The sequence below is a fragment of the Cetorhinus maximus genome, unplaced genomic scaffold (assembly GCF_964194155.1).
Source record: "Cetorhinus maximus unplaced genomic scaffold, sCetMax3.hap1.1 HAP1_SCAFFOLD_524, whole genome shotgun sequence".
NCBI classification, from domain to species: Eukaryota; Metazoa; Chordata; class Chondrichthyes; order Lamniformes; family Cetorhinidae; genus Cetorhinus; species Cetorhinus maximus.
Genome location: NW_027596466.1, coordinates 186,530 through 200,513, shown reverse-complemented (window position 1 = coordinate 200,513; position 13,984 = coordinate 186,530). Strand labels below are relative to the sequence as shown.

General features: G+C 42.7%; 1 non-coding gene across 1 annotated transcript; it reads left to right on the top strand.

The window, feature by feature from the left end:
- Positions 1-3,433: 3,433 nt before the first annotated feature.
- trnav-aac (transfer RNA valine (anticodon AAC)) lies at positions 3,434-3,506 on the top strand. Its single transcript has one exon. It is a non-coding gene; the product is annotated as a tRNA-Val (tRNA).
- The last annotated feature ends 10,478 nt before the right edge of the window (positions 3,507-13,984 follow it).

Here is a 13,984-nt window from a genome sequence, read left to right as displayed (position 1 = left end):
GGTGTGCTAAGAAACAGAAAGGGTTGTTTTACTTCTGATAGCTGAGTGGTTGTGTTATACTGGTGAGCACAACTCTTCCCAAGTAATTGACCTATGTCTCATTTCCAAACATGTGACCAATAGGCTTTCAAACTGCTTTTCTTCACTATCTTGCAGGTCGGATGCAAATAAGGTGCTGTTCATCAGAACTTTGTGCGTGAAAACTGGTCAGATACAATTCTTAATCTAAAATGGATCAAACGCAGTCATCATCCTTTGAGTATAACTTTGATTTTGTTGATAATTGTTGTTTATATAGAACTGGACAATGCATATTAAGAGAAGATACCTTTAAATTGAATCTTCTACAGTGCAAGTTTGCAAATGTCTTAGCTATCTTATTATTAACATTAATTTATACCCTTGCAACTGTTGCTTTCTGTTTCTAATTTAGCGTGTAGAAATTTTGCCAGTGCCAGGCATTCCAGGATTGTCTGCTTCAGTGACAAGTGACAGAAGTGATGTGTATCCATGAATGGAAGGTATATGGTGCAACCTCTCCCTTTGTAGCCAGTGCTGCTGTGGGATTGAATGGTGGCTTACCATAAATACTGTAGGCAGTCACTCACTGGTGCAGTGTGTCACTGTCAGGTAAGTAGAGGAAAATGTCTTCCATTTAAACTCTCTGGAAATGTTTATCATAGTGGGTATATCCAGTGATAAGGAATATTCTATATGTCAGCATTGATTTGAGTGTGTCAGTGTGAAATCTACGTGTGAATATAATGCTGATAATGTACATAGTATCTGATACCCTGTGTCAGTGAGAGGTTTATTCTGTCCATTTAAGTCACTCATAACGCATGTATGAGTGAGATTACTTCTGTATCTGGCAGTGGCCAGAATTGTATATGAGTTAATGACTAAATCTGCACCATCTGTCACTGGGAATATGGGGTTAATTCTTAGGTCATCAGTTTCTGGTTCCTACCCATCCTGTCAGTCTCTGTTAATATTTCCAAGTTTGGTAACTATTCCTTATCAGTCTATCCTGGGTACTGTGTGTGAGTGTGGGAGTCATTCTTATCCACTGGCGTCTGATACCATGCACATGAGTTAGATTCATTTTGTAACCGTCAATTGTTGCTGTTGTTTGCGAGTATCAGAATCATTCTGAAATTGTCAGTCTCTGGGACCTTGGACAATTGTGAGTTTATGTCTGTGCATCTTGTTTTCTGGAACTGTAGGTAAGCAATTCATTCTGTATCTATCAGTCTTTGATACTGGGACTGAGAGTTTGATTGATTCCATATCTGTCAGTTCTTGATACCATGTTTCAATGCCAGAATCGTTTTGTATCAGTCGTTCTATAATATCGAATGCGAGAGTGAGGTTAATTCTGTACCTGTCAGTCCATGGTAGTGTATGTGATAGTTGCGTGCATTGTGCATCTGTCAGCATTTTAAAATATATATATGTTATCTGCCAATTGGGGGTGCATTCCCTCTGACAACATCTGGTCCATTTTGTGACAATGAAATTCGTTTTGTACATTCAGTTCCTCATCTTATACTTTGATTCAGCCTGTGATTATTTAATATTAGTCCAGCTCTGGTATTACATTTGACCATAGAATCAATTCCCTCTCTATGTAAACCTGTAGGATTGTATGCTTTATTCGTTCATGGGGTGTTGGCGTCGCTGGCTAGGCTAGCATTTATGGCCGAATGTTCAGATGGCATTTAAGCCACCACATTAAGGTCGGCAGATTTCCTCCCCTAAAGGACAGTAGTGAACCACATGGGTTTTTATGACAATCAGCAATGGTTTTAATTCGAGATTTCTATTGATTCAAATTTCACCACCTGCCGTGGTGGGATTTGAATTCGGGTTCAAATTTTAAGTTTAACGTTCATTCTTTATCTATCAGTGTTTGGTACAATACTTGACTTCGTAACTCATTCTGTATCCACCAATGTCAGGTATTGTGTGCCCATTGCGAAATTACTCGACCATTCAATTGCTACTCCTCTAGGTGAATTCAGGGTTTATTCTTCGACTGTCAGTCTGGGGTACATACTGGGAGCATGAAATTCATTGCGTCTGCAAGCCTCTGATACTGTGTTTAAAATAAGTTCATGCTCCATCTACCGATCTTCGGTGTCCTATGTGAGTGGGGGATTCGTTCTGCATGCGCGAGTTCCTTGTACTCTACGGGGATGATGAGACTAATGCTGTGCTCCAAAGACTCTGATACCGTATGTGACTTGGGACTCAATCACTCTCTGTCAGAAGACCCAGATTTTAAGCCATAAAAACAAAAAAACTACTGCGGATGCTGGAAATCCAAAACAAAAACAGAATTACCTGGAAAAACTCAGCAGGTCTGGCAGCCAGATTTAAGCCAGTTGACATAGGAGCCAAAGGGCAAAGCGAGGTTGTTGGGGGTGGTGAGGGTGGGGGAGGAGGGGGAGGGGTGTGTGTGGAAATCACAGCTATTTGACATGGAATCCCTAGAACGCTGTCTGATCCTGGGATCAGACAGACGGAGGAAAACTCATTCAGAAGACAATTTGACAAATAGATAATGTGTAATAAATAAATAAATAGTACAAATGGTGCAAGCATGACCCAAACCTCCCTGTCGCTTGCCATTTTAACACTCCCACCCTGCTCTCATGCCCACATGTCCGTCCTTGGCTTGCTGCATTGTTCCAGTGAAGCTCAACGCAAACTGGAGGAACAGCACCTCATCTTCCGACTAGGCACTTTACAGCCTTCTGGACTGAATATTGAATTCAACAACTTTAGATCTTGAACTCCCTCCTCCATCCCCACCCCCTTTTCCGAACCCCTTTTTTCCAATAATGTATATATATTTTTCTTTTCCCACCTATTTCCATTATTTTTAAATGTATTTCCATCCATTGTTTTATCTCTACCTTTTAGCCTATTTGGATCCCTTCCCCCACCACCCCACCCCACCCCACCCCCACTAGGGCTATCTGTACCTTGCTTGGCCTGCTTTCTACCCTTAACGTCGCCATTAACACATTTCTTAGATAATATCACCACCGTCAACACCTCTTTGACCTTTTGTCTGTGACATCTTTTGGTTATCTCCACCTATCACTGGCCCTCTATCCAGCTCTACCTGTCCCACCCCCCCTTAAACCAGCTTATATTTCACCTCTTTTCTATTTTTCCTTAGTTCTGTTGAAGAGTCATACGGACTCGAAACGTTAACTGTGTTCCTCTCCGCAGATGCTGTCAGACCTGCTGAGTTTTTCCAGGTATTTTTGTTTTGGATTTCCAGCATCCGCAGTTTTTTGCTTTTAACTTAGCACAAATAATATATGTGCGACTATGGAGAACGGGCAGGGAGTGGTTAACTGAATGAGTCCCTACTGTTCTGTGAAAGGAGGATAGATTGAATTAATAACTTGGCTAATTCGTTTCTGTAGTGTAGTGGTCATCACGTTCGCCTAACACGCGAAAGGTCCCCGGTTCGAAACCGGGCAGAAACATTATGTCAAGCACCAAGACGTGGCTTGGCTGGTGGTGAGAAAGGCCCCCTCCCCGTCAGATCCTTCCTACACGCCAGGAGTCTCACCCCCTCTGCACGCTGCCCTCGAGGTGGCTGTGGTGGGGAAGAGACCGTTGTTCACCTCCTTGTGGATTGTGCCTTTGCCAAGAAGGTCTGGAGAGAGATGCAGTGGTTGGTGTCGAGGTTCATCCCGAGCAGTTCTGTGACACAGGACTCTGTGCTCTACGGGCTGTTCCCAGGGACACACACCGAGACAAACATCAACTGCAGCTGGAGGATCATCAACTCGGTGAAAGAGGCGCTTTGGTCTGCCCGAAACTTGTTGGTCTTCCAGCGCAAAGAGTTGTCCCCGACCGAGTGTTGCGGACTGGCACATTCCAAAGTCCAGGACTACGTGCTGAGGGACGCACTAAAGCTTGGGGCAGCTGCCGCAAAGGCGCAATGGGGAAGGGTCGCTGTCTAAGGAGCGCACCGAGGGGCTGGGAACTGTTTAAAACCCCCTCGGGCTGTACAGCACAAAATGAAAGGCTGTAAACGATTGTAATATTGTTTGTACTGATGCACCTGGTGATACATTTTGCAAAAGTTGAACCGGTTTGTAATGGTGTTTTTGGAATGGTTTGGAATGTGATTGAAGATATTTTATGAATAAAGTATATTTTTGCCAAAAAAAAACTTGGCTAATCTACTGCGTTGATCACTATTGCAGTTTTGGCTTTAACAGAACTGTAGTGTTGTGTGTTTTCTTCCAGTGCGGTGTGAATGTAAGCAATCCACTGTCACTGTACCGTCAGAGACGGTGTATTTGGCTCGCTTCCTGAGACGCCTCAGGCGCACGGTGGTCTGGATGATCGTATACAAAGCGCTAGGCTCAAACTATTGGGCTTTGCTGCCATCTCTTGGCTGCAGGCGAACAGCACTTCGAGTTTACCCTTTCTCGGGAACCATTTTAAAAACAGAGAAAAAGTATCTCGACAGCTTGAATCTGTGCACATTAAAATGGTTGCAAAGCGTTTTTACAAGTTTGGGTTCCAGCTATAACATCCAATGGGAAGTGAATTATATGACTGAGCGATGGGCGTAGCTGCTTCTGAAGCTGCTGACCCTTGACTCGATTCCTGATCATTACAATAACTCCCCTTTAATATAAAACATGTCAGTCCTGTTTGAGTCATAGAGTTAAACACAGGCCCTTCGGCCCATCTGGTCCGTGCCGGCCATGAAGCACCTATCTATTCTAATCCCATGTTCCAGCACTTGGCTATGTGCTGTGGCGTTTCAAGTGCTCATCTAAATACCTCTTAAACGTTGTGAGGTATCTTTAGCTTTTAAATTGTTTTTACATTCAATAAAAACATTTTAATCTTTTGCTTTTGGACCTGGATCCAGCAACAGTTTATATTCACATAATTCGCAAATTGTCCTCTCGAACTTAAAATTCACGAAATATTACCATTATCCATTTGGCTTCCCTTAAATTTGAATTGAAATATGTTTTTTTTTGTGTGATTCACTATATATATATATATATATATATACACACACATATATATATATATATATATACACACACATATATATATATTAACTTTAAAGTATGGACAAGGGGGTCTGTCTAGACTAAATAAAAAGTAAAAATGAACAGTTAAAATATCAAAATTGAGAGAAAAGTGCAAATCAGGTCACAAACAGTGATAACTGATGCTCTCGGTGAAGTATATGCTGAAATAGTTAATTCAGTTACCACTTGAGAAATGTTAATTAAGTTAACGTGGGAAATGGTGGGCCATTCACCAGTTTAAGATATCTTGCCTAAATAAGAGTTTTACATACTATAAGGGCACAATGAATAAGCTAAGTGAATTAGAACTACAAATATGCCTTGAAAGGTGCGACATGGTGGTCAGTCCAATGGCATGGCACTCATGGATGGGATTTAAATATCCAAATCTGTTTAGGTTTGCTGGGGAAGAGTAGAATGAATGTATTGTCGATGAAGTAAAGCATTACAACTTTAGTAATGCAACATGTGGGTAAGGGAGAATGATCAGCAGCTAATCCATGGTCAGAAATTAATTATAAAATAGGATGTACAGGTATTACTGTACTTTGCTGGTTTTTTCCCCCTTGTGCACAACTCCAAGGTACATTCAGTTAGAGGCTATAGCTTGTAGTTAAAAAAAAAAACATTTTTTTTTAAAATGTGGGATTTAAATTATGATATAGAACAGATATTGCAGATTAGCTCACCTTGGAAAGGTAGTGAATTCCTTGAGCGCACTTAAGATGGTTTTCTGGGACGATATATTCTAGAAACAAGGAAATGACAGCCCACAATAGATCGAGCAATAAGCCAGATTGATTTATGAATTTAACAGTGAAGGCCGTGCATCTATCAGTGATCAGAATGTGATTGAAATCAATGATAGGTTTGAAAAGGATAAACTTACCATAACACAGTGACATGTTAGATTTTGATAGGTCTAACAACAATGAAATCACACAGGGTCTGGAACAAAGATTGTCAAAAGTGTAATCAGTTACAACTATAGAAGAACTGTGTTGAAATCCTTTTTGTTTAATACAGGGCCAACGTTTAAAACTGAGAACAGATGCTCCAGTTAAAACGAAATAATAATAATAATATTCACATATATGTGGAAGCAATAGTGGAAAATCAAGGGATTGGTTGAGGGCTATGGGCCGGGTGCAGGAAGGTGCGATTAGAAAGGGCACCTGGGTGTCCTCGGGCTGGCATGGTCAAGATGGGCCGAATGGCCTGCTCCTGTGCTGTAACTTTTCTATGGTTCTATGGTTCTAATTAAAGATCGAAGGCAGAAAAAAGTCAGAGTGAGCTGCAAAAAAATGAACATGACAATTATTCTGCAAGGGACTTCAAGATTAACAGTTATTGGCGACAATTATGTTAGAAGAATATGGATAGACAAGGGTAATGTGGGTGATTAAATAAAACTTGTGGATAATATTGCAAATAAAAATACAAAACTGGCACACTTGGAATAATTACTTGGTCACAGCCTTTACAGTCAAGGGAGAGGATAATATACCTGACATTCCAGTGAAAGTAGTAATGAATTAATGATTGGAACTAAGTAAAATTAATGTAACTAAGCCACCAATATTTCAGAATGAATAATGATACTAAGCACTGACAAATATCCCAGGACTGAAGACCTTCAACCAAGGGATTTCTGATTTGCCAAAATCTTCCAAAGGGCTCCTGATTGAGGAATCATGATTTACATTTGGAAATTGCAGGTGCTACTTCATTATTTAATAAAGGTGAAAGAACAAAATCAGGGCATGATTATACATTGCAATAAATTCCCCATGACAGAACTCAAAATAACATGTGTTTCAAGGTCAGCATGACTGAACACTTTGAGAAATTTGAACCAATTTGGAAAACAACATGGGTTTGTAAAGGGTCATTCATGTTCAGTTAATTTAACTGAAGATTCAGAGGAATTAACAAATGCAGTAAGTAGAGAAATGACAGTGGTTGCAGTTCCAGAAGACATTAAGTGAGATTTCTTGTAAGAGATTGTTTTTCTAGGGCCCTTCTTCCCTGTTCCTCGTTGTTACAGAATATAGCCCGTACAACCGACGAACCACAAAATAAGACCTTATAAACTATGAATGATAAAAGTAGTAAATACTTACCTGACTGGTTTCACAGTACTCAAAGGATCACCTCGTTCCCTTCTCAACAAACTCCCAAAGCCGCACTCCAGTGCAGACTGTGATTTTAACTGCAGGACACCCTTCTCAGACTGCTTCACAGTGATGCTGACTGCAGGACACTCTTCCCAGACTACTTCACCATGATGCTGACTGCAGGACACCCTTCCCAGACTGCTTCACAGTGATGCTGACTGCAGGACACTCTTCCCAGACTGCTTCACAGTGATGCTGACTGCAGGACACTCTTCCCAGACTGCTTCACCGCGATGCTGACTGCAGGACACTCTTCCCAGACTTTTTTTGCGTTATCAACAGTCACAGATTGCAACTCTTTCAAGTACAATCGCAGTTCTTGGTTTCCGGGAGTGGGACATGAACCCACAACCCTCTGATTCAAAGGCGAGGGTGCTATGAACTGAGCCACAGCTGACACTCTTCCCAGACTGCTTCACAGCGATGCCAACTGCAGGACACTCTTCCCAGACTGCTTCACAGTGATGCTGACTGCAGGACACTCTTCCCAGACCGCTTCACAGTGATGCTGACTGCAGGACACTCTTTGCAGTATCCCAAAGTGAAAGCTTATGGCACTGAAAGCAAATTATTGACCTGGTTTGGTGTTTGTTTCAGCAGGATAAGACAGGATAACAATGAAGTGACAAATTGGAATTAAGTGACTAGTAGTGTCTGACAAGAATCTGTCCAACCTGTTAGTAATTTAGATGTTACAAGCTTGTTATGGACAAAGAAATAGACAAGTTGCGAAAAAAAAAAATGCTTTGGATTGGGGGAGAGCGGATTTTAGTAAAATAAGGCAAGATCTGGCCAAGGTAGACTGGGAAATCTACAGAGGAGCAGTGGGGGGCGTTCAAAAAGGAAATGGGGAGGGTACAGGCACAACATGTTCCCTCTAGGGTGACAGGAAGGAGTAACAAGCCCAGAGAACCATGGATGGCCAGAGATAGTCAGGACACGATGAGAAGGAAAAGAGAGGCTTTTAGCAGGTATAAGGGGAACTAATCAACGAAGGCATTAGTGGAGTACAGACAGTGCAGGGTGGAGCTTAAGAAAGCAATTAGGAGAGCAAAGAGGGGATATGAGAAAGCTCTGGCTGGCAAAAGTGGGAAAATCCCAAGATATTCTATAAGTATATCAGTGGGAACAGGATAACCAGGGAAAGAGTAGGTCCCATTGGGACCAAGGGGGCAATCTATGGGTGGTGCCAGAGGACATCGGTAGACTGTTGAATGAATACTTCACATCCGTCTTCACCCAAGAGAGTGAGGATGAAGGTATCAAACTTGGGGAGAGAGAATGCGAGGTTCCTAAGCAAATTGATATAGGGAGTGACAAGGTATTGGAGGTGTTGGCAGGCTTAAAAGTGGATAAATCACCAGGTCCAGATGATTTGTGTCCTAGACTGCTGATGGAGGCAAGGGAGGAGATCGCAGGGGCTCTGACCCAAATTTTTAATTCCTCTCTGGCCACGGAGAAGGTGCCAGAGGACTGGAGAACAGCTAATGTGTTTCCGCTATTTAAGAAGTGTTGTAGAGGTAAGCCAGGGAACTACAGGCCAGTGAGTCTCACGTCAGTGGTAGGGAAACTATTGGAGAAAATCCTGAAGGAGAGAAACTATCTACACTTGGAGAGGCAAGGTTCGATCAGGGATAGTCAGCATGGCTTTGTCATAGGGAGGTCGTGCCTAACAAATTTGATCGAATTTTTTGAGGAGGTGACCAGGTGTGTAGATGAGAGTAGTGCAGTTGATGTAGTTTATATGGATTTCAGCAAAGCCTTTGACAAGTTCCCACATGGGGGACTTATAAAGAAGGCAAATACACATGGGATACAGGGTAATTTGATAATTGGCTTAGTTGTAGGAGACAGAGGGTGATGACAGAAGAATGCTTTAGTGACTGGAAGTCAGTGTCCAGTGGCGTACCACAGTCTGTGCTGGGTCCCCTGTTATTCATCATTTAAATAAATAACATAGGTGACTATGTGGGTGTGTGTGTGTGTGTGTGTGAGAGAGAGAGAGAGAGAGAGTGTGTGTGTGTGTGTGTGTGTGTGTGTGTGTGTGTGAGAGAGAGAGAGAAAGCAAGTTAGTACAGATTTGCCTGTCTGAGCAACTTATGAACATACAAATTAAAAGCTGGAGTTTGCTCTTCATCCGCTCGAGCCCGCTCCAACATTTAATAAGATCACAGCTGATCTGACTGTGGCCTCAACTCTACATTTTGCCTACCCCAGATAACCTTAAACTCTCTTGATAATCAAAAATCTATCTACCTCCTGCTTTAATGTTTGCACTTGGAACAACATGATACCACAAAAATAAAACCAAAATACTGTGGATGCTCGCAATTGGGAAAAAAAAAACAGAAAATGCTGGGGAAATTGAGCAGCTCTCAAAGAAAAGTTACACGGATTCAAAATGTTAACTGTTTCTCTCTCCAAAGATGCTGCCAGACCTGCTTAGTTTTTTATATCACCCCACCCACCACCAGCATTTTCTGTTTTTATATCTGATTTCACCACTCCTTGTGACTTTCAGATTTGTCACATAACTCTGAATCTTCCGATCTCTGAGGGACTAACAACTTCTGCTGCTTGTGGAACTGAATTCTGTCAGAGGTTACGTACTTGCTGTGAGTGAGAAAGCTGTCTGCACTGTTCCTTGCGTCCCAGGTGGACGAAAGAGCACATTTATTCGATCCCATTGAAGCATTCTGCTATAAGAATGATGAGACAAGAACAATATTAGTTCCATAATATGTACAAGAGTGGGGAGAGAACATAAACAATATATATGTGTGAATATGTAGGAACAATCACTACGCAGAGGGAGTAATTGTCTGATTGTACTGCATTATAGCAGCATTCAGATACTCATACACCGAGGGAGATCATTCTCTTATAATTTATCAGCACCCGGGCCCAATCTGAACCGGGGATCAGGTTATGGATGGGACACTTGACAGATCAAGATGTAATTTCCCTTGGAGAGGGTACAAAGGAGATTGATGAACATGTTCCCAGGGTGTGGAAACTTTAGCTATGGTGGGAGGGGGGGAGATTGGATACGCTGGGGTTGTTTCCCTTAATAACAGAGGAGTCTGAGGGATTTGGGTGTCTTAGTGCATGAATCGCAACAGGTTGGTATGCAGGTCTAAGATACAGTGGCATAGTGCTATTGTTACTGACTAGTATTCCAGAGACCCAGGCTTATGCTCTGGGGACATGGGTCTGAATCCCACCATGGCAGAAGGTAACATTTGAATTTAGTAAAAATCTGGAATTAAAAGTCTGAAGATGACCATGAAACCATTGCCGATTGTCATTAAAACCCCATCTTGTTCACTAATGTCCTTTAGGGAAGGAAGTCTGCCATCCTTACCTGGTCTGGCCTACCTGTAAATACAGACACCCAGCAATGTGGTTGATTCTTAAATGCCCTCTGAACAAGGGCATTTACTGACGTGAAATAAATGCCGGCTTAGCCAGTGGTGCTCACTTTCCATGAATTAATATTTTAAACTGATCGAATGTGTTCATTTATTCTGAGGGGAATTGAACACAACAGGGGAAAGGCTGTGCTTCAGTAATGCAGAGCACCAGTGAGACCACATCTGGAGTACTGCCTGCAGTATTGGTCACCTTATTTAAGGAAGGATGTAAATATGTCGGAAGCAGTTCGGAGAAGCTTTACTAGGCTAACACCAAGAATGGGCAGGTTGTCTTATGAGGAAAGGCAGGACAGACTAGGCTTGTATCCGCTGGAGTTTAGAAGAGTAAGAGGTGACTTGATTGAAACATATAAGATCCTGAGGGGTCTTGACAGGGTGGATGCGAAGAGGATGTTTCCTCTTGACGGGGAGTCTAGAACTAGGGGCCACTGTTTAAATATAAGGGGCCTTCCATTTAGAATGGAGATGAGGCGATGTTTTTCTCTCTGAGGGTCGTGAGTCCTTCCAATTCTCTTCCTGAAAAACTGGTGGAAGCAGAGTCTTTGAATATATATATTTTTAAGGTTGAGGTGGATAGGTTATTGGTAAGCAAGGGGGTTATCTGCGGTAGGTGGGATGCAGATTTGAGGTGACTGTCAGATCAGCCATGAGCTTAGTCAATGGTGGAACAGGCTCGAGGGGCCGAATGGCCTCCTCCTGTTCCTTGTTCGTATGTTCGTAATTGCAGTGTATAAAATTAAGGGACCAAGACAGAGAAAAGAGGGACCAGAGCCACAGGCTTAAAATAATTGGTACATTTGTTTTTATATCCATTCACGGGATGAGGGTTTCATCAGCTAGGCCAGCATGTATTGCCCATCCCTAGTTGCCCTTGAGGTGGTGGTGGTGAGCTGCCTTCTTGAACCGCTGCTCAGGTCTTGTTTTGTTTGTCGTTGGCCAGAGAAAGGTAAGGACTAGAAGTCACTGTCTGTGATTTGGGTGGGAAGACAGGGACTCTCAACACCATAGAAAGAAAGGGAACAAAACTGGCTGGGAAAACTCAGCAGGTCTGACAGCATCTGCAGAGAGGGATTTTCACTCGACCTCTTAAAAGACCCTCGCCCCCTGCGCTGACTTCACCCCGGCTCAAATGGTCACCCACTGGCCTCTGGTCGACTAGGACCTGCCCTTCGGAGAGTTGATTCCATTCCCCTCACTCGGGTCCATGATTTCTGGGCTGCCTGATGCCTTCAGTCATCATAAGCAGGGCACAGAGGGAGCAGCTTCCTCTTTCAACCCTCGGGGAGGTGAATGCCCATGCGTACTGCTTGTCACTTCAACACTCGGAAGGGAGGCGGGGAGAGAGAGAGAGAGAGGGAGAGAGAGCTGGCAGTCATTATACTCAGACCTCTCTCTGACAAACAAAATCACACGCCAAAGACAACCTGTTCTTAAGTTACGTCCTGATATAATGATGATTCACAGAAGGGTAACCGAACAAAGATTTGATGCACAGTGACATTATTAGGTTAGGTAACTACAAACTGATGTATTCTTTCATGAACTGTGGGGATCGCTGGCAAGGCCAGCGGGTATTACCTGTCCCTAATTGCGCCTGAACTGAATGGCTTTCGTGGTCATTGTAGAGAGCATTTAAGACAACAGTGATGTGGAGTCAGATGTAGGCCAAACCAAATATTATGCAGGTGGCTGATGTGCTTTGCTAAAGAGCAGTAGTGAACCAGATAGGTTTTTTTTTAATTAAAATTGGTTATGTGACTGAGGCTAACTTAATATTCCAGATTATTATGTATTAATTCAATATACATTATGTCAAATGCCATGGCTGGATTTCAATCAATGCCCCCAGACCATTAGCCTAGGCCTCTGGGGTAGTCGCTAAATGCAATTAACACTACGCAACCATCTCCCATTGCTCAGCAATGTACGATATTACTGAGCACTCGAAAAGAAGCGAGACTTGGAGGAGAGGGACAGAACTAACGAACTTCACCGACTAAAGCCTGGGACAGCTGCCAGAAATGCTCCATAAGGAAGGACCAATGTCTTAAGCCCTTACGCCGTAACACACCGGGCTGAAAAACAGGGGGAGGAAATCACTCAGGTTGTAGGTCCGACATTGAACGAAGAATGCACACATAGCTTGCAAGTGTAGAGAAACTCTGCCGCATCTGTGAGTCATTCCTATCTGTTTCTGTGCTGTGTGAACAGGACTGATCTACGGTCCCTCTATTCCACTTCATTCCAGGTGTTATGGCACGGCCGATGGTAAACGCTGAGCTGCTCAAATCCCAAAGGGAAACACAGCACAGCTGCCACAACTGTTTCGCAATTTGTATACATTTCGAGATGTAAGTCTTGAATTCATTAGTGGTAAGACCACTGAGTCTTACAGGTTTCTTACAAAACTAAATTAGACTTTTATTAATAGAATGAATGGTTTTAAGCACATAGATAGGTCCACAAATTACTATCATGTTAACCTCTAAATCCCCCTAGTTAATCTAACTCCCAGTTACACCCAGTTGAGGCAACAGTAAGACACACAGATTTCAAAAAAAGTAATAGAATGCCCTGAACAGACGAATTCAAAGGAGAAGAGCGCAGTTGAGGTTTCGAGTCCTCATGACCCTTCAACAGAACTGTTCTGCTGAAGGGTCATGAGGACTCGAAATGTGAACTGTGCTCTTCTTCGCCGATGCCGCCAGACCTGCTGAGTTTTTCCAGGTCGATCTGTTTCTGTTTTTGTTTTGGATTTCCAGCATCCGCAGTTTTTTTGTTTTTAGGTAGACAAATTCAAAGTCAGTTTTCTCAGCTTCAGTGCTTTGTAGACAGTAGCTGGAGGCTTGGATGCCGCAGGCTTTTCACACTTTCGTTCCGCCTCAGACCGCCTGCCCTTACACACAGCCTTCCCTCCTTTACTCGCGTTTTCCCCTTTGATTGCACATTCCCATGTTTCACCATACCTTTGGACTTCATCTCTCTAATAATAAAAAAAAAACACCCTCACTCTTCTAAACTCCAGTGGAAATAAGCCCAGTCAGTCCAAACAGCCTGTGTGTCACTCACACACACTCACTCAGAGAAATAAACACAGACCCCACTCTATCTTAGAATAAATTCCAATAACATTATGAAAATCATTCCAGATTCCTGACTTACATGATATCTTCTGAGCTTCTCGCTTTACTTTTCTCGGTTGGATTTGACTTCGAGACACATGCGAATGACAGGGCACCTCATTGTTTATGTGAGAAACTCTGTACTCTTGGAGTTAACTATGTCC